Below are 20,000 nucleotides of genomic sequence, written 5' to 3'. Positions count from 1 at the left end.
CAACAGATCAGTTGCATAGCTAGCGGCCTATTTTATTTCATCAACGACCCGCATTTTCCGACGTGAAGAATGTAAACACAGATTGTCTTTCTTTTTCTTATTACCTTAACTCACCTCTCTGAGTTGCAGCCACTTTGCTCCCCACACTTGTGAGAAACACTGCCTTAGGCCATCTACAAATATCAATAGCCTATAGGCTAAAAGTACCTAGAGAGTACATGTTTTCACGGTTTGATCATCTTAAAGTAAACTCCAAATACAATGAATATGCTAAGATGACGCGGCCTGACAAAACAAGTACACGATGTGAAAGGCATATTAAATACAGTGTCGTCTTTACATAATCTGCTGCTTTACTATCGAATGAAAAGCCTTGTAGTTACAAAGTATAACTCGCTGCGCTATTCTTTGATGATAGACAAGCAGAGATTTGTAAATGCAAGGTAGTTGCAAGAATATTGCGAAGAACCGCTCCCAGGTGACTAAAGTTGGATTCTATAGGATTCGATTCCTTAACGGTTCCCTTCAATGATTCCTATATACCTCACTGGTTTGCTAAGTGGGCTACAGGGAGCCTCTGGGTTCCAAATGGACCCTTAGAGCTCTGAACTCTGAGAGTGTACGTATGGAACCAAATGGATCTTTATTCTTCACTGGTCCATTTGGTTCCATTTGTACACTCAAGAGTTATGGTGGTTCTTGAAATTAAAAAAAAAGTTTAACCCATTTTGGGCGGGAACCCCTTTTGGTGTTTCAAGCATTCTGTTATACTTTAGCTATTGAAAAATAGCAGATCTACAAGCTCATAGCGCGCCACCGAGTGGCGCACTATGAACTTGTAGGTCTGCTATTTTTGAACAATCGTAAAAATGAGGCACAAATCTTTGAATAGGTATATATTCTTTCAGAGCGAACGTTTTTTGTATTTCGACGGCAAGCCTAAATGGGTTAAGAACCACCGGTATGGTAATATATAGTATAGCAGACATCCACTCATGGTGGCGCTGACGGTGTGATAAAAACGCTTCTTCAAACTGCTCCAAATGTGACTGAATTCGATAACAGTTCCTCGACGTTGGGTATATGTACGGCTGCCCCAGATCCAACCCTACTCCTAACAAACCTACGCCTACTGCTTTGGAAACCAATCATGATGTCACCACCCCGATAATATATGAAGGATCACCCCAAGGACCTTGGATTGGTTCTTCAAAGCGGGTTTAAAACTCTTTAATGGTTTCCACCCAGTTTTAACAACGAACGCTGGGAGATCGTCCTTGACTAGTGAGGCTATTGGAGTAATATAGGCGGAGGGCGTTATGAAGTTTAAAAGATTATTTGAAAGTAAGTTGAAAGTGAATCCCACCACATGTGGTAGAAACCCATCAGTCTGTGGTTGACAAAGAAACACAGGGAATTAATTGCAAATATTATTTCACCCAAGTGGGCGCATGACATATAGTGAGGCTATAAGACTGCGCACATACACACACATGGATGTAAGTGATGATGTAACTGACAGAGCCCACAGCGTTTTCTCTAAGGAGGAAAATGTTTGACGTTTAGAATCCTATATAATTACTCGTATGCCTCAGATATCCCCCCCCCCTCATGAACATATGTCGGGCAGAGCTCTGCGTCTGGATAACACACACACACACACACACACACACACACACACACACACACACACACACACACACACACACACACACACACACACACACACACACACACACACACACACACACACACACACACACACACAGAGTGAGTGAGCACTTCATCATCTGTCAGCTTACTCGGTGACGCGCCGCCACATCAGAGAGAGGACTCAGCACACACAATGTGCTGGTCTGCCTGCCAACTGTTGCAGAAACCACACCAAGGGGTCTTGAGAGAGAGAGGGAGAGAAGGCCCCCTCCCCTCCTTCCCCCCCGTCCCACGCACTACCCTCGCTCTCTCTCTCTCACACAGGCTCCTGAGTCACCCGTTACGCCATGAAAGGATCGACAGCCCTCAGAGAGAAGCTGAGGTCAGGACCAAAGCATCCATCTGTGCTGGTTACACTCCAACCTGGCAACGACTTCTTCCACGGTAGCAAAAAAAGGGCTTCCCAAACTTTTCCAAAGCCAAGGACCCCCAAATAGCCTCTGGCTGGTGCCTAACCCCCCAGCCCCCCCTCACCCCCCTTCCTCCTCCAATTGAGAAATAGCTTTTTAAATGTTTTTTTTTTTTGCGGCTTTCGCCTTTATTTTATATTTTTCATAGAGGGACAGACAGTTTGACTGACAGGAAATGGGGGAGAGAGATGGGGGAGTGACATGCAGTAAAGGTCGTCGGGATCGGGAGTCGAACCCGCGGCACACTGCCAGAACTCGGACTACCTGGACCACTGAGCCACGGGCCCAGGCCGAGAAATAGCTTTTAAACAATTGTTAATAAGAGAGAAACTATTTTATGCCAGTTTTGAGAGAGACAAAGTCAAAGTCAAAGTCATACGATTTGTCACACACGTTACCGCAGTGAAATTTGTTCTCCGCATTTGACCCATCTCTTGGAGCGGTGAGCCGCACCCAAGGAGCGGTGAGCTGCAGCCGTGCCGCGCTCGGGAATCATTTGATTCCAACCCATTGATGCTGAGTGTCAAGCAGGGAGGCATTGGGTCCCATTTTTACAGTCTTTGGTATGACCCGGCCGGGGATCGAACCCCGACCTCCCAGTTTCAGGGCGGACACTCTAACCACAAGGCCACTGAGCCTCTCCACTGAGACTATAGAGGTTTGTGCCCTCACACACCTATCGTACATTATAGTGTTTCGCCAATTATTTGGGGACCCACTTTGCAACATCCTCACGACCCGCCAGCAGGTTCCCCGCTCACAGGTTGAGAAACCACCGGTGAATGCCCATCCCCGAGGGAAACATTCACTCAACGTCCGTAAGCATTATGTTATGCTTTAGCTATTGAAAAATAGCAGATCTACAAGCTCATAGCGCACCACCGAGTGGCGCGCTACGAGCTTGTAGATCTGCTATTTTTGAAAAATCGTGAAAATGCGGCACAAATCTTTTAACATACATTCTTTCAGAAGACTTTTTTTTATTTCGACGTCCGGCCTAAATGGGTTAATCAAGTGATCAAGTGACTGTATTTGACGATACTGTACATCCTCACGACCCACCAGCAGGTTCCCGGCTCACAGGTTGAGAAACCACCGGTGAATGCCCATCCCCGAGGGAAACATTCACTCAACGTCCTGCGTTACAACAACAATGCACAACGATTATTTTTATTTGTTTCCACTTTGTCCCGTTGGTTTTTTTTACAGAAGCATTCATAGCACATAAACAACCGACACATAGCCATTAAATGGCATCGTATAAAGCCAAATTTACATCAACAAATGGCGCGTAAACAATTAACAACAGCGCAAGAATTTCTTTATCACTTGAAAACACAGCCGGTGCATGCAGGCAGGCGCCACAGCGGGACAGCGGGGCCTCGCGGAGCGACCGACGGCCTCATGCATCTACGAGAACGTCCACCCGGCTAGCCAGCCATGGTGGAGTGAACTGCTCCTCATGAGCACTGTGTATTGTATAGGCCACACGGCACACACCTGTCTCTAATCACGATGACTAAGGTTGGGATCCTTTATCCTTTTTAACGATGCTGGTTCCTTGATGATTCCCTCTTTTTTTGAGTGGTGTAAACCACTCCTACAACTGGCTTTTTTGTGCAGAAAAAATGAGCATGGTTGCTATGTTCACCCTGTTGTAATGACGTAATGAAATCACCCCGGTGAACAGGGTGAACATAGCAACCATGCTCATTTTTTCTGCACAAACAAAGCCAGGTAATGAAATCACACCCGGGTGTGATTTCATTACGTCAGACATGATTTCATTACGTCAGACAGACCTTACACCACTCAGTTCACACGGGTGTGATTTTTTTCTTATATATTGTTTTATTTTATTTTGTTTTTTTGTGGCTTTCGCCTTTATTTTATTTATTTATTTATGGAGGGACAGACAGTAGGCTGACAGGAAATGGGGAGAAAGATGGGGGGAAGACATGCAGTAAAGGCCGTCGGGATCGGGAGTCGAACCCGCGGCACACTGCCAGACTGGATTACCAGCCAAGGTGCCTGGACCACTGAGCCATGGCACTATCCACTGAGCCATATCCCACGATTTTGTAACCCATTTTCCACCCCTGTGTCAATGATCGAATGTGATCCTGGGCTCTACACACCCTCCGCCAACCTAGTCCCCATATATGGGGGACATGGGGAGAGCAACGGACTTGAACTCATGCTTCCTTCATGCCTGAGTGTCCAAGTTGCTCCTTTACACCTGACAGGGGGGTTGGACGTAGCGCGTGGAAGGAACACGTTATTCCAACCAGTTCCTTTCCCCTCCATCAGGCGCCTCGGCTGGCCAGGGGGAGGCAGTTCAGAGACCAGGATTACTGCATGTTTTTTGTGAGTGTACCTATACCCTAGGGGACACGGGGAGAACATGCAAACTCCACACAGAAAGGCCCTCTTAACAGTTCCCTTTAACGATTCCTAGAGGCTACATACCTCACTGGTTCTCACGGTGGGATACAGGGACCCTCTGGGTTACTTGCGGGGCTTCCAAATGAACCCTTACAGGACTGTAACGCTGACAGTGCACAAATGGAACCAAATGGACCCTTTACTGGACTGTAACTCTGAGAGGGTGTACAAATGGAACCAAATGGACCCTTTACTGGACTGTACCTCTGAGAGGGTGTACAAATGGAACCAAATGGACCCTTTACTGGACTGTACCTCTGAGAGGGTGTACAAATGGAACCAAATGGACCCTTTACTGGACTGTACCTCTGAGAGGGTGTACAAATGGAACCAAATGGACCCTTTACTGGACTGTACCTCTGAGAGGGTGTACAAATGGAACCAAATGGACCCTTACTAGACTGTAACTCTGAGAGGGTGTACAAATGGAACCAAATGGAGCCGTATGTGTAGCTATGCACACTCACAGAACCACACTGGCATTGTAATTGTATAGCAGACATCAAGTCCAAATAATATGTACCAGGTCTGGGTCTGTCATGAAAACCCGGTTCCAGAAATGTGATGGAACAGACTCCGGTTCCTCAATGTTGGATCCGTTTCTGAATGCAACCCTTAACCCATTTTGGGCAGGAACCCCTTTTGGTGTTATACTTTAGCTATTGAAAAATAGCAGATCTACAAGCTCATATCGCGCCACCGAGTGGCGCGCTACGAGCTTGTAGGTCTGCTATTTTTGAAAAATCGTGAAAATGCGGCACAAATCTTTGAACATATATTCTTTTTTTTATTTCGACGTCCGGCCTAAATGGGTTAATCAAGTGATCAAGTGACTGTATTTGACGAGTCGAGCATGACAATACGCCGTACAGAATCCGACAGCGACCCAGATAGATAAACACTATACATACATTACACATGTCTACCACAGACAACATTTTACAAAGCCAATTATGTCTTTAGACTAAAGTGTTTTTCAACCATCAAGTGAGAGTGAGGCCACTTAAGCATGGGGGGGGTCAAATATAATTCTCTATCTCGCCACTTTCGCACAACATATCAAGTCCTTGTCACTTCCATTTACCGCAGTAATGTGTACCTGTAAATTGCGCCCGTTGACAACAGCTAATTGTAAATGTCACAGTTATTCATGCCTGTCTCTCACCATGGCACATGATTAAAAATTACCTTCTTTTCAAGACATGTTGATATGTAACGTATCAGGGCTTGAGACTCCATATATAACGGAGCGGAGGACATGAAGAACTCCTGGAAATATTATTTCATTTAGCAAGCGTTATAATTGAACGCCACTGCCAAGCATAAACAGGAGGAGGGCGGGTAAAGATTTAACATCGGAACAGTGACACTTAAATTATCATAAACCACTTCAGCCATATATTTGCTATATATTTGCCTACAGCGGAAAAAACACGAGTGCTATTATATATTTCATCGGAAAGCTTTGAAAGAATTTGCACAAAACATGGATGTCAGAGGTAATGTGGTAATGTGGTTAAAAAAGAGAGAAAACTAAATCAGATTTGTGTTTTTTCCGTCAATCCCACAACCTCTGCATTCATTTCATTGTGTGTAATGAATGCAGAGGTTGGCCGGTCAGTCAGTTTGTGTCCAGATGCGTCGGCTTCTTAGGTTCTTTGTGATCAGGATTAGCGGTTGTCAGCCGTTCAGATGTCTATATACGACAACTGATGGCTAGTTTAAATCTTTAATATGGTGTAAACAAGTGTATGCAGTACGCATACATCTGATAATGTACGGACGCACGCACGCACGCACGCACACGCACAAACAAATCAAGTGGCATGTGTGTCGGGGCCTAATCAACAAGGCCTACATGTGCTGTCACAACTCACACAAGGACATTATGGATAATTTGTGTCTATAACAGAGCGCACAATTATTTCCACATACATTCCTCTGTGCATGGCGTTTAACCCATTCTGGACTGAGGTCGATTAAAAAAAAAGGCTTCTAAATCCTAAATTTTTTCTGAAAAACCCATGTTTCTGTGTCAGTTGTGCTCAACCTTTTTCATGTCAAGGACCCCCAGAATTATCTCTATTGGGCCACGGACCCCCCTCTCAAAATATGTAGTTGCAGGGACCCCCCCAGAAGCAAATATTTTAGTTAGTTAGAAATATATATTCAATGATTTGCGCCACATTTTAACGATTTCTCAAAAATAGCAGACTTACAAGCTTGTAGCGCGCCACTCGGTGGCGCGCTATGAGCTTGTAGATCTGCTATTTTTCAATAGCTAAATTATAACATAATGTTTAAAACACCAAAAGGGGTTCCCGCCCAGAATGGATTAATGAGCCAACCTAATTAAATATGGAAATTAACTGCGTGCAAAAGGAAATAGGGGGGAAAGCGCAGTCCTGATGCATGCGAAGGAGTCGCTAAAAGCCTTTTATTACATTAGGGAGCGAGATGGAAGCGCAAGCCTCTTCCTCTTCGGAGACCAATGACAAACAAGTGATTAGTCCGAGCCAAAAACAGCGCCGGCTATTAGAGTACGTTATATCCTCATGGCGGTAACACTGCTGCTGCGCCCAGCGCGCCACGCAAGCTGAAATATTAAAAGACTTTACTGAGACGATGGCGCCCTTGTGTCGCCATATGCGCCGTTTCATTATGGCTCTACCCTGTGCGTGTGAGTTTCTGACGGCATTAACCCATTTTGGGCGGGAACCCCTTTTGGTGTTTTAAACATTATGTTATAATTTAGCTATTGAAAAATATCAGATCTACAAGCTTGTAGCGCGCCACCGAGTGGCGCGCTACGAGCTTGTAGGTCTGATATTTTTGAAACATTGTGAAAATGTGGCACAAATCTTTGAATATATATTCTTTCAGAGCGAACGTTTTTAACTCAAATCTTTGCTTCTGGGGGGGTCCCTGGAACAACATATTTTCAGGTGTGCGTCGGTGGCCAATTACATATATTTTTGGGGGTCCTTGACATGAAATATTGAGCACCACTGATACAGAAACATGGCCTAAATGGATTAATGACTATAGGACTCGCAAGCTGGTCGTATATAGCTCTGAGGAAGTCTTTAACGTTGTCTTGTTGTGTGTCTCATATAGACAGGGTTATGATGTGGAGGGAATGAACACAACAGCACTGGAACAACGGGTTGTACCGCAGTGCAAGTTGTACACTTCTTCATAATTACCGTATATATATATATATATATATATATATATATATATATATATAGGCCGGAATGGCTGGGGTACGGAGATTGTTATTTCGCCCCTTTGTGCGTGCGTGCGTGCGTGCGTGCGTGCGTGCGTGCGTGCGTGCGTGCGTGCGTGCGTGCGTGCCTAATCCCGCAGACAGATCAGCATCAAACTTAAAAATTGGCGGGTGACACTATATACCATCCTAGTTTACATTTAGCCCAACTCTTAACCATAGGACGTAGAGAGATTTATTTTCCTCAGATTCTTTTGAAATAATTAACTTTGTCTATGGAAGTAGTAAATATCTGTGGATATATTTAGAACAAAATAAAAAAATCCCAATAGCCAGTAATAACAATATCATATGTGTCATCTTCTTCCAGAAATAAAGTGAGTTACCCGGAAAGACATTTTTAGTTGTGGTGATGTCATGGTGATTCAGTCTATACTGGAAGTCAGTGGAGGGTCGGATTGGGCTGAAACTGCTGAAACAATGGTGATGATGTCATAGATGACTGGCATCCTAGATGATGTCATCTAGGTCATACTGACCTGACGAAGATCTGTCAAGATCGAAACGTTGTCTAAAGAATGGTGTGCGGCCCCTACCTCCTTCCATAATTGCCTTATTGGCCCTGCAGCCACTGTCGAGGTGCGTGTAAATAGGTATGCTCTGTCATCTATGGATGACATCATAGACAGTCCACTTGACATCACATCAAAGAGCAACATGGAAGCCACGTCTTTATTCGTATGGTTGGCTATAGTTATTGCACGACTTTATTCCAGATAATCCTTTTAGTGACGTCACTTTATTCTTTATAAGCTTTTTAGTGACATCATGTGGGTCAATACAATATAATCATACTGTACTACTAAAGAGTGTGGTCGGTGCCAAACATCCGTTCTTGTTGTCTTTTTTATTGTCTCTTATTATTAGCGGTCAAGCTCGAAGGGTGTAGACCCCTTATTGATTCTGTAAAAAATCTGCCATTTTAGCAGTTTTGGCAGTTCTGTGGGTCGCCCCCCTATGCCCAGCTTTATGCGTCTCTACCAAATAACCATGATTTGATTGGCTGAGCACGGAACGTATGATGATGCATGATGATGTATGATGATAAGAGGGCCCCTCACTTCACACAAGTGTGATTTCCATTATTTCTGAACCACTTACACCTAATGGAGGGTATGCGCGTGACATCATCATCAAACCCGGAAGTTATGCAGGAACGCCTATTAAGTGGCAAAGAAACGACTCTCTGGCATCGACAGCCCATACATCCAAACAGAAAAGTCCAATATGATTGCATTAAACAAGGTTAAACAATGTTAACCTGTTTTGGGCGGGAACCCCTTTTGGTGTTTTAACTAAGCATTATGTTATACTTTAGCTATTGAAAAATAGCAGATCTACAAGCTCATAGCGCGCCACCGAGTGGCGCGCTACGAGCTTGTAGGTCTGCTATTTTTGAAAAATCGTGAAAATGTGGCACAAATCTTTGAATATATATTCTTTCAGAAGACCTTTTTTTTATTTCGACGTAAATGGGTTAAACTCTCTTTGCCATTCACTTTATGCATGCGCATACCCTCCATTTACAGATGGGTTTCCCCATGCAGGGCTCATTTTTACCAGCTGAATATACAGATATACAAGCTCACAAGGCATGAGGCTACAGGGTAACAAGACAACTCACCCCTAAAGCCACTTTTGGTGAGTTGTCCAGACAACTCACCCCTAAACGTGAAGACATCTCACCCCTGCTTTTTTAGGGGTGAGATGTCTTCACTTTCCGGGGTGAGATGTCTTCACTTTTGGCCACTATCGGGGTGAGATGTCTTCACGTTTAGGGGTGAGTTGTCAGGACAACTCACCAAAAGTCTGACTGAATATGTAGCCTTTGAGCTATACTTTACTGAATATTTCACAAGAATATAACACAAAAGTAAAATGTACGGTCAAATGTAATGTAGTTTATTTAAATATAGAAACATTGTAAACAAAGTTCAAACAGCAGTTTGTACAAAAAATATAAAAAAAAAGGTAAACATCAAAAGTTTAGAAAAACATCAGTTTGTACAAAAAAATATAGAAAAAAGTTAAGTATAGAAAAAATGTAAACTAAAAAATATAGTAAAAAGTTGTCATAAAAAAAAACAAAACATCAGTTTGCTACAAAAACACTAAAAAGTTGTCATATCTACAAAAAGAAAGAAAAAAGTTGTGCTGTGTGCAGTGCAGTGTGCTGTCCCATTTTGGTCAAAAGTTGTCATATCTACAAAAAGAAAGAAAAAAGTTGTGTAGTGTGCTGTCCCATTTTGGTCAAAAGTTGTGCAGTGCAGTGTGCTCATCTCCACACTGGGGCATTCACTTCAGAAGCGAGAGTTAGCATGTCCATGATGGTCAGATCGTTCCTTTCCAAGTCCTTCCACAACTGGGCCAGATTGCCCTGTGTAGCCTTGGTCTGCTTTCGCTGGTAGCGGCGTAGCTTGTTCTCTGACACCATACGCAGCTGGAAGTCGATCAAGGTAGCTTCCTTGTGCAGCAAATCAATGAGCAAATAAATCGGCAAGTTTGCTCGCTGTGCTTTCCGATTTAGGCGGTTATGCCACCCCTCGACATCATTGTTCGTCCTGATGGCACGCTTGTACATACACCAGTGCTCTGGCTTCCACTGGCCACTTATCCAGGTGGACCGCATGTAGTCAACAAAGGGTTGAATGGGCTGCGTGCAGGTTGAATGCTCCTTCAATCTCATGGACTTTGAAGCGCAAACATTATCCACAAACGACCCCCCCCCCCCCCCCTCAATGCTGCATAGAGAGAGAGAGAGAGAGAGACGCTCTACTCCTTACAAGTGTTTCACCGGATTTTACTGTTAAATAAATAAATAATTAGCCGTGACTGCGCACGTCTGTAGGAACCGATAGTTAGATCCGAAATTGAATTATGCCTACTGTAATGGGTGCCACGGAAAGTACAGACAACTCACCCCGCAATGTCAGAAAGTGAAGACAGCTCACCCCGGAAAGTAAAGACATCTCACCGGGGTGAGATGTCTTCACTTTCCGGGGTGAGCCGTCTTCACTTTCCGGGGTGAGCTGTCCGGGGTGAGCTGTCTGGACAACTCACCCCGACATGTCAAAAAGTGAAGACAACTCACCGGGGTGAGATGTCTCGTATTCAGGCTACAGTACGTTCACCTCCAGCATGGGGACACAGAGGTTCACGTGGGTATTATTATTCTAGTGGTATTAGGCTGATGACAGTAGAAGGACAGTGTGAGCTGCAATTACTGCGGTGACATGTGAGTCAGTACTTGTGGTGGTTGATCAGCGCGTGTGTGTGTGCTGTGTGTGTGTGTGTGTGTGTGTGTGTGTGTGTGTGTGTGTGTGTGTGTGTGTGTGTGTGTGTGTGTGTGTGTGTGTGTCATTTCCTACTCAGGCTCCGCGTGGGAGAGAGGAGCTCTCCTCCAATCAAAGAGGCCTTTCTTTCACACGGAGCAGCGGATCATGCTACAGCGCCGCGTGCGCCCCATTAACCCGGACGGGACGGGAAGCCCTTTTTGGTGTTTTAAGCATTATGTTATTAGCTATTGAAAAACAGCAGATCTACGAGCTTGTAGATCTGCTATTTTTGGGGAAAAAATTGTGAAAATGTGCATGGCACAAGTCTTTGAATATTTTATTTCAGAGCGAACATTTTTGAGTGGTGCAACGTGCAAGCATTCCTATAGACAGCTATGTGTGGGTCCCTGTGTCCCTGGCTGTGTCCGAGCACGAAAATAGCGTTATAGCGTTTGTTCACCACCAAGTGTCACTGTTGCACAGCCTAACACACAGACACAGACACCACACAGGCCAGGGAGGAGGGCTTGTACAGTACAGTACAGTACAGTACAGTACAGTACAGTACAGTACAGTACAGTACAGTACAGTACAGTACAGTACAGTACAGTACAGTACAGTACAGTACAGTCTGTTTTTTTAACTCAAATGTTTGCTTCTGGAGAACAACATATTTTCAGATGGGGGGTCGGCGGCCGAATGCAGATCATTCTAGGGATTCGTGACATGAAATAGTTGAGCACCACTGACATAGAAACCGGTTTTGTTTTATAGAAGACATTTTCTTTTTAGAATGGGCTTCAGGTCTAAATGGGTTAAGAAGGCAGGCTGGTGTGACTGTCTGCACTTCAACATGTAACATGTTGAGGATGCAATCCGGCAGGACTTCTCATTCATACACTTTCACAGTGGTGGAAAAAGTACTCTATTATATTAGTTTGAACCCATTTTGACCTGAGATCAGATTCAAAAAATGTCTTCTACATCCTGACAGTTTTCTGAAAAAGCCATGTTTCTATGTCATTCGTTCTTCGATTTAAAAAAAATAGCAGACCTACAAGCTCATAGCGCGCCACTCGGTGGCGCGCTATGAGCTTGTAGATCTGCTATTTTTCAATAGCTAAAGCATAACATGGTAACACCACTGTGAATATTATACTATTATTATTTGTAAGGGGGAGGTGACAAAATGTACCTAAAGTACAAAAAGTTAAAGTACTCAGTATGCAGAATGTCCCATTTCGAGTTCTCAAATGTATAACAGTCTTTAGAAAATAGCAGATCTACAAGCTCACAAACGTCGATTGCGACACTTTGTGAGCTTGTAGATCGGCTATTTTCAAATGACCGCAAGTATGAGTGTGTCGGGAGTGGCTTATTGTCGGTATCAGCCGGTAACACGCGGGAGTCTATCCCCGTTACAATGTGCTATAGACCCCTGGGAGATGGAGTCTATCCCCGTTACAATGTGCGCTAGACCCCTGGGAGATGGAGTCTATCCCCGTTACAATGCGCTAGACCCCCTGGGAGATGGAGTCTATCCCCGTTACAATGTGCTAGACCCCTGGGAGATGGAGTCTATCCCTGCTACAATGCGCTATAGACCCCTGGGAGATGGAGTCTATCCCCGTTACAATGTGCTAGACCCCTGGGAGATGGAGTCTATCCCGTTACAATGCGCTAGACCCCTGAGAGATGGAGTCTATCCCCGCTACAATGCACTATAGACCCCTGGGAGATGGAGTCTATCCCCGTTACAATGCGCTAGACCCCCTGGGAGATGGAGTCTATCCCCGTTACAATGTGCTAGACCCCCTGGGAGATGGAGTCTGTCCCCGCTACAATGTGCTAGACCCCCTGGGAGATGGAGTCTGTCCCCGTTACAATGCGCTAGACCCCCTGGGAGATGGAGTCTATCCCCGTTACAATGTGCTAGACCCCTGGGAGATGGAGTCTATCCCTGTTACAATGCGCTAGACCCCCTGGGAGATGGAGTCTATCCCTGTTACAATGCGCTAGACCCCCTGGGAGATGGAGTCTGTCCCCGTTACAATGTGCTAGACCCCTGGGAGATGGAGTCTATCCCTGTTACAATGCGCTAGACCCCCTGGGAGATGGAGTCTGTCCCTGTTACAATGCGCTAGACCCCTGGGAGATGGAGTATATCCCTGTTACAATGCGCTAGACCCCTGGGAGATGGAGTCTATCCCTGTTACAATGCGCTAGACCCCCTGGGAGATGGAGTCTGTCCCCGTTACAATGCGCTAGACCCCCTGGGAGATGGAGTCTATCCCCGTTACAATGTGCTAGACCCCTGGGAGATGGAGTCTGTCCCCGTTACAATGCGCTAGACCCCTGGGAGATGGAGTCTATCCCCGTTACAATGTGCTAGACCCCTGGGAGATGGAGTCTGTCCCCGTTACAATGCGCTAGGACCCCTGGGAGATGGAGTCTGTCCCCGTTACAATGCGCTAGACCCCCTGGGAGATGGAGTCTATCCCCGTTACAATGTGCTAGACCCCCTGGGAGATGGAGTCTGTCCCCGCTACAATGTGCTAGACCCCCTGGGAGATGGAGTCTGTCCCCGTTACAATGCGCTAGACCCCCTGGGAGATGGAGTCTATCCCCGTTACAATGTGCTAGACCCCTGGGAGATGGAGTCTATCCCTGTTACAATGCGCTAGACCCCCTGGGAGATGGAGTCTATCCCTGTTACAATGCGCTAGACCCCCTGGGAGATGGAGTCTATCCCTGTTACAATGCGCTAGACCCCCTGGGAGATGGAGTCTGTCCCCGTTACAATGTGCTAGACCCCTGGGAGATGGAGTCTATCCCTGTTACAATGCGCTAGACCCCCTGGGAGATGGAGTCTGTCCCTGTTACAATGCGCTAGACCCCTGGGAGATGGAGTATATCCCTGTTACAATGCGCTAAACCCCTGGGAGATGGAGTCTATCCCTGTTACAATGCACTAGACCCCCTGGGAGATGGAGTCTGTCCCCGTTACAATGCGCTAGACCCCTGGGAGATGGAGTCTGTCCCCGTTACAATGCGCTAGACCCCTGGGAGATGGAGTCTGTCCCCGTTACAATGCGCTAGACCCCTGGGAGATGGAGTCTGTCCCCGTTACAATGCGCTAGACCCCCTGGGAGATGGAGTCTGTCCCCGTTACAATGTGCTAGACCCCCTGGGAGATGGAGTCTGTCCCCGCTACAATGCGCTAGACCCCTGGGAGATGGAGTCTGTCCCCGTTACAATGCGCTAGACCCCTGGGAGATGGAGTCTGTCCCCGTTACAATGCGCTAGACCCCTGGGAGATGGAGTCTGTCCCCGTTACAATGTGCTAGACCCCTGGGAGATGGAGTCTGTCCCCGTTACAATGCGCTAGACCCCTGGGAGATGGAGTCTGTCCCCGTTACAATGCGCTAGACCCCTGGGAGATGGAGTCTGTCCCCGTTACAATGCGCTAGACCCCTGGGAGATGGAGTCTGTCCCCGTTACAATGCGCTAGACCCCTGGGAGATGGAGTCTATCCCCGTTACATTAATGTTGCTGCACCCAAGCCGTGCTACTCATTCGCTGAGTTGGCGGTGCCCGGGATCGAACCCATGAACTTGTGGTCCAAAGGCGAGAGCTCCACCAACTGAGCTACGTGGACACTAAATGACCAAAATGTACGGTATATAGGCCTGCATTGGTTATGCTTTGAAATAATAATCAAAATCTACAAAGTACAGTAACTAGTAACTAAAGTTTTCCAAAGAATGTAGTGGAGTAAAAGTAGTAGTGGAGTAGAAGTAAAAGTACTGGAAATTGGAAATACGCAAGTAAAGCACAAATACCTCCACAAACATTTTACTATGTCATTAATATACCTTAGAGCTGTTGTGTGGAAATAATAAAAAAGTCCCCCCATTCTGTGTTTCCTAGAACTAGAGGTCTGAAAAAAACCATTAACGTTAATGATTTTTTTCATAATTACAGTTCTAGGAAACACAGAATGGGGGGACCTTTTTTATTATTTCCACACAACAGCTCTAAGGTATATTAATGACAGTCAAATGTTGAAAATTGGTGGTTTTCCCCTTTAAGTACAGTACTTGAGTAGCCTACTTAGTTACTTTCCACTGAGAAAAGTAGACCCATGTTTTGAGGAGGACACCTACTACTAATATACGTTTTAAGCACTTTTTTTTTTACTGCGTACATGTTCATGGTACAATGTCTGTGTGTGCGTACGTGCACACATGCGTGCGCACGTGCACATGCATGCACTCCTGCGTGGCCAGACAGTTGCCTCTCGCAATTTCCAAATGCTTTATACAGTCTGGAGCAAAGGAAGCTCTGATCATGAGTAAGCGATAAAGCGGAAGTGAAGCCTCCTCCCCACTTTCGTTCGTCTTTATTACAGTCGCGCAAATGTATCCTAATACAAATCGAAATCATCTAAGCATATATAGCATGCTGCTTAGCAGAGATGTAATGTAAAGATATTTTAAAATATAATTTCGTGAACGGAAATGGCAGCTTCCTTACTCGGATTTCGGGACGGGAGGTGTAGTTCCAGACTCTATACGTTATATACTATAAAATTCGGAGATTGTGGAATAGTTGTCTGACTACGTGAGACTAACATGCATGAGTGTGCATACATACACACACGCACATCTTGCTTACCTGGAGCCTGGCCGACAGGGGCTCAGACACGGTTTACAGACGAGCAGACTCCATCCCAATAACACCAGTGGCACCGCGGGGACACGCTGCTGGGGCCGTGCTGACGGGGCCTGGAACAGGCCGGGAGGAGCAGGGAGCTAGAGTTCATCTGCTACCCCCGGTGAGCTCATCCAACCCTGGGGGAGTATCAGGTTGGAGATCCCAGAAGATGTTGTTGTGGATGATGACTGAAATGCGAAGCTCCTCGACCCTATATGAAACGGGAGAACAAATTTGTCTTTTCAGCTTTTCAACATCAATATAAAATCCCAAACACTCTCTCCATCCCTTTTCTCTCTCCTCTCTCTCTCCAACTCTCTCCCTCTCTCTCCAACTCTCTCCCTCTCTCCCCAACTCTCTCCCTCTCTCTCCAAATCTCTCCCTCTCCCTCTCTCCCTCTCTCTCCAACTCTCTCCCTCTCTCTCTCCCTCTCCCTCTCTCTCCAACTCTCTCCCTCTCTCTCTCTCTCTCCAACTCTCTCCCTCTCTCTCCAACTCTCTCCCTCTCCCTCTCTCTCTCTCTCTCTCCCCAACTCTCTCCCTCTCTCTCTCTCTCTCTCTCTCTCTCTCTCCAACTCTCTCCCTCTCTCTCTCTCTCCAACTCTCTCCCTCTCTCCCTCTCTCTCTCTCTCCCTCTCTCCAACTCTCTCCCTCTCCCTCTCTCTCCCTCTCTCTCTCTCTCTCCAACTCTCTCCCTCTCTCTCTCTCTCTCTCTCTCTCCAACTCTCTCCCTCTCTCTCTCTCTCTCCCTCATATCCTTCTTTCTCCGTCCCCTGTTAGGATATATTTGTACATTCTCAGACATAAAGGTAGGGCAATTGATAGGTTTTGAACAAACGTCTTTTTTTTTTAAATGATTCTGCTATAGACTACAGTGTTGACTAAGAAGCGGATACTGAACATTCTATAGCAATGATTGCTATCAAGCTAGTTAACACTTATTTTAACCAAACATTATTATCACTTACCCTACCTTTAAGCTTACAACCCAGAACTTATCTTTAAGAGGTTTTGTCTGAAGCACTTTTTAATACTTTTCATTGGTTCAATATTTTTTTTAACCAACACACAAACAGTAAAGAGTGTTCAATAGCACTGATTTATGGAAAAACATCAAAAACAAAATGGAGTTAAGTGGTTTCCTCCAGACATAGACGGAAAAAAAACCTACATCATATTATGTAGACTAATACATATGATTGGCCACTTAAACCCCAGCATTATTATTCTGGGGAAAACCTTAGAAGAAAATATGTTCATTGAAGATATTTAATATAGAGCCCCGAGGGACTCTGCTCAACAACTTTTAATTATTAATAATAGTACCAAATTCTTAGTATCAACGAATTGATACATATCGCGATGAAAAGATATCGCTATCTTATGTCATGTTGAATCGATTTCTTACCCCCTGCCCCCATATATATATTTTTTTTGAAGAAGAAGAAGAATGTGTTTCCATGCGTGTTCGTATGCTGCAGCTTCAGCTGGTCTCACGTTCAGTACAGCAAGTATCTGCATGACGTGAGAGAGAGAGAAGTGTATCTGTGAAGCCATGCTGATATACACTACAGCCTTGAGCTGCTCTGCCGGCCATGAAATCTAACCTCAAGCCTCAGCCGCTAAATCCAAATAACATTTATACTTTATACTGGTATCAAGCAGGCAAGCAGCGTTTTTATTCATGCCCTGAAAAACATGGTAGTTTAATGGGTATCAGGTACCGTCGGCCATAAGCCATCTCGCCCTCGTTTGGCCTTTCTGTGTGGAGTTTGCATGTTCTCCCCGTGTCCTCTATGGTACACTCACAAAAAACATGCAGTGATTCTGGTCTCTAAACTACCTCCCCCTGGCCTGATGGAGGGGAAAGGAACTGGTCAGAAAAACGCGTTCCTTCCACACGCTACGTCTGGCCGGGGAAATTCCCCCCTGTCAGGCGAAAATAAGCAGCTTGGACTCCTCATGCATAGAAGGAAGCATGAGGTCAGTCCGCTTGCCCCCCCAGGTTGGCAGAGGAAGTGTAGCGCCCAGGATTACATTAGATAATTGACACTGGGTGAAAAAAAATGGGTTGCAAAAAAAGAAATATATAAAAAAAAGAAGAAATAAGTTTAGGGTTAGGCATAGTTTTACTGGGGATAAGGTTAGGAATAGGGTAGGTTTAGGCATAGTTTTACTGGGGTTAAGGTTAGGAATAAGGTTAGGTTTAACCGTTTAAGCATAGTTTACTTCAGGAATGAGCAGTTCCGCCGGCTGTACGCCTGGGGCCAGTAGGTAAATGGGCGACTCGTTTGGTATTCCCTGGTGTACTTTTGCCCCGTCTCTCTCCATGCTAACCGCTAACCATTGTGAAACATAATGTTTTTATAATTTATAATGCTCATTAAAGATTAGGGATCAAAGGAAAGCATTTCTCTGTCATGTCTAGCGATGCGAGCCGCCGAGGCATGTGGACTTTAATTGTCTAAGAAGGCACAGGTTCTCAAAGTGAACCAGGGGACCTTGAGGGGGTTAAATTGGGTCCCCAGCTAAATTAGTTAGTTTAAACTCTTAAGCGCAATTCTATCTTTTGGCTATTTGAAAGTAGCTACTGTATAAGCTCACAACATGTTGCGTCGCCTCGCCGACCATTGTGAACTTGCAGATCTGCCATTTTAAAAAGGTTTTGACAAATTCTTGACAAATCTTTGTGGACACAAATTCATTTCAGATGGGGGTCCGTGGACAAATGCATATAAACCAGGGGGTCCTTAACCCATTTTGGGCGGGAACCCCTTTTGGTGTTTTAAGCATTATATGTTATACTTAAGCTATTGAAAAATAGCAGATCTACAAGCTCATATTGGACTCAGTTTCCCAGAAGCTCTTGCAAGCCGGCGGATGTTTGATTTCCGGTTACGTCATCCTAACGCGACCGCCTCGTCACGATGTCCGCGACAAATACGGATTTTTATCATAATAATCAAACAACGGCGAATTAAACACATTAAACAAATAGCGGGTTTAGCCCTCAAAGTGTTAATTTTTCCCACCACTGTTCAGAGGAACGTCAACGAGGAAGTACTGTATAAGCGGTTTATGATTCTTTAGCTTTATGACCCTGTTTGTTGGGCCTGGCACGAGATGTTGTCATCCTGGCTCGCAGACAAGGAGGGGCACGCAGGCACAATGCTGGCTGACCTCTCAGCGGCCATTAAAATGACACGCACTTGTTGTTGTCGTTGTTGTTGTGAATAAACCTTTAGGTCAGAGCTGAACCAAACCATTTCAATCAGTGGTTCGTTAACATGTGTGGTGTGAGGATATTGGACCCCGTGATCATTGGTAAAACATATACGATCATATAAAATGTATATAAAACAATATGTACGTAAATAATGTCATGGTATTTGCCTTTAAAAGCTTGAACACTATATATTATGTTGGTTTCATTTATCCAAGCCGGAGCAAGATCGATTGATAACTTTAGCTTGTCCAGTCTGTAATTATGGTAGAGTATGTTGATACAATACAACTTATACAATTCACCTACAGCCTCTCCCACTTAAGACACTCCCACTTGGACACTTTCCAGCCAGGCTCATTCATTCTAATGTAAATATCATGGATTTTACACATTAAATACTGGTTCAGTTTTGGAACCAGACCTTCAAAATCTCTTCCAAATCCGTCAGCAAGGCCTTCCATATGCACTGGAAAAATATGTGCGTGGTATTTCTTTTTTAAAACAATGATTTATCAATCATATAGGAAAGCTATTGGTGGAGAGGTTTGTCCAACCCATATGTTATGCTTAGCTGTGATTGGACCATAGCAGTTTGGGGAGGGGCTTAGCTATAGTGGCAGCGGTGGCCGAACGGATAGCGGCGCGGTCTTGATACCGGAAGGTTCCTAGTTCGAATCAGCCGTCCGACACGTTAAAATTACCACCGCTGAAGTGCCCTTGAACAAGGCATTGAACCACTACGATGAAATGTTCTATGAGCAGGGCCTGGCTGGAAGGAAGTTCTTGAGCTTAGCCCAGATACCCTGGGTAAATATAGATTTAATTTCATTTCATTTCATAGGTCAATTGGGGTTGGTTGAATTCTCTTCTAGAAACATTCAGATCGTGTCAAAGGTCATGTCTCACATAGACACGGGTAAAGAACAT

Source organism: Electrona antarctica, assembly GCF_951216825.1.
Source record: "Electrona antarctica genome assembly, chromosome: 15".
Classification (NCBI taxonomy): Eukaryota; Metazoa; Chordata; class Actinopteri; order Myctophiformes; family Myctophidae; genus Electrona; species Electrona antarctica.
This window is presented reverse-complemented; position numbering follows the sequence as displayed.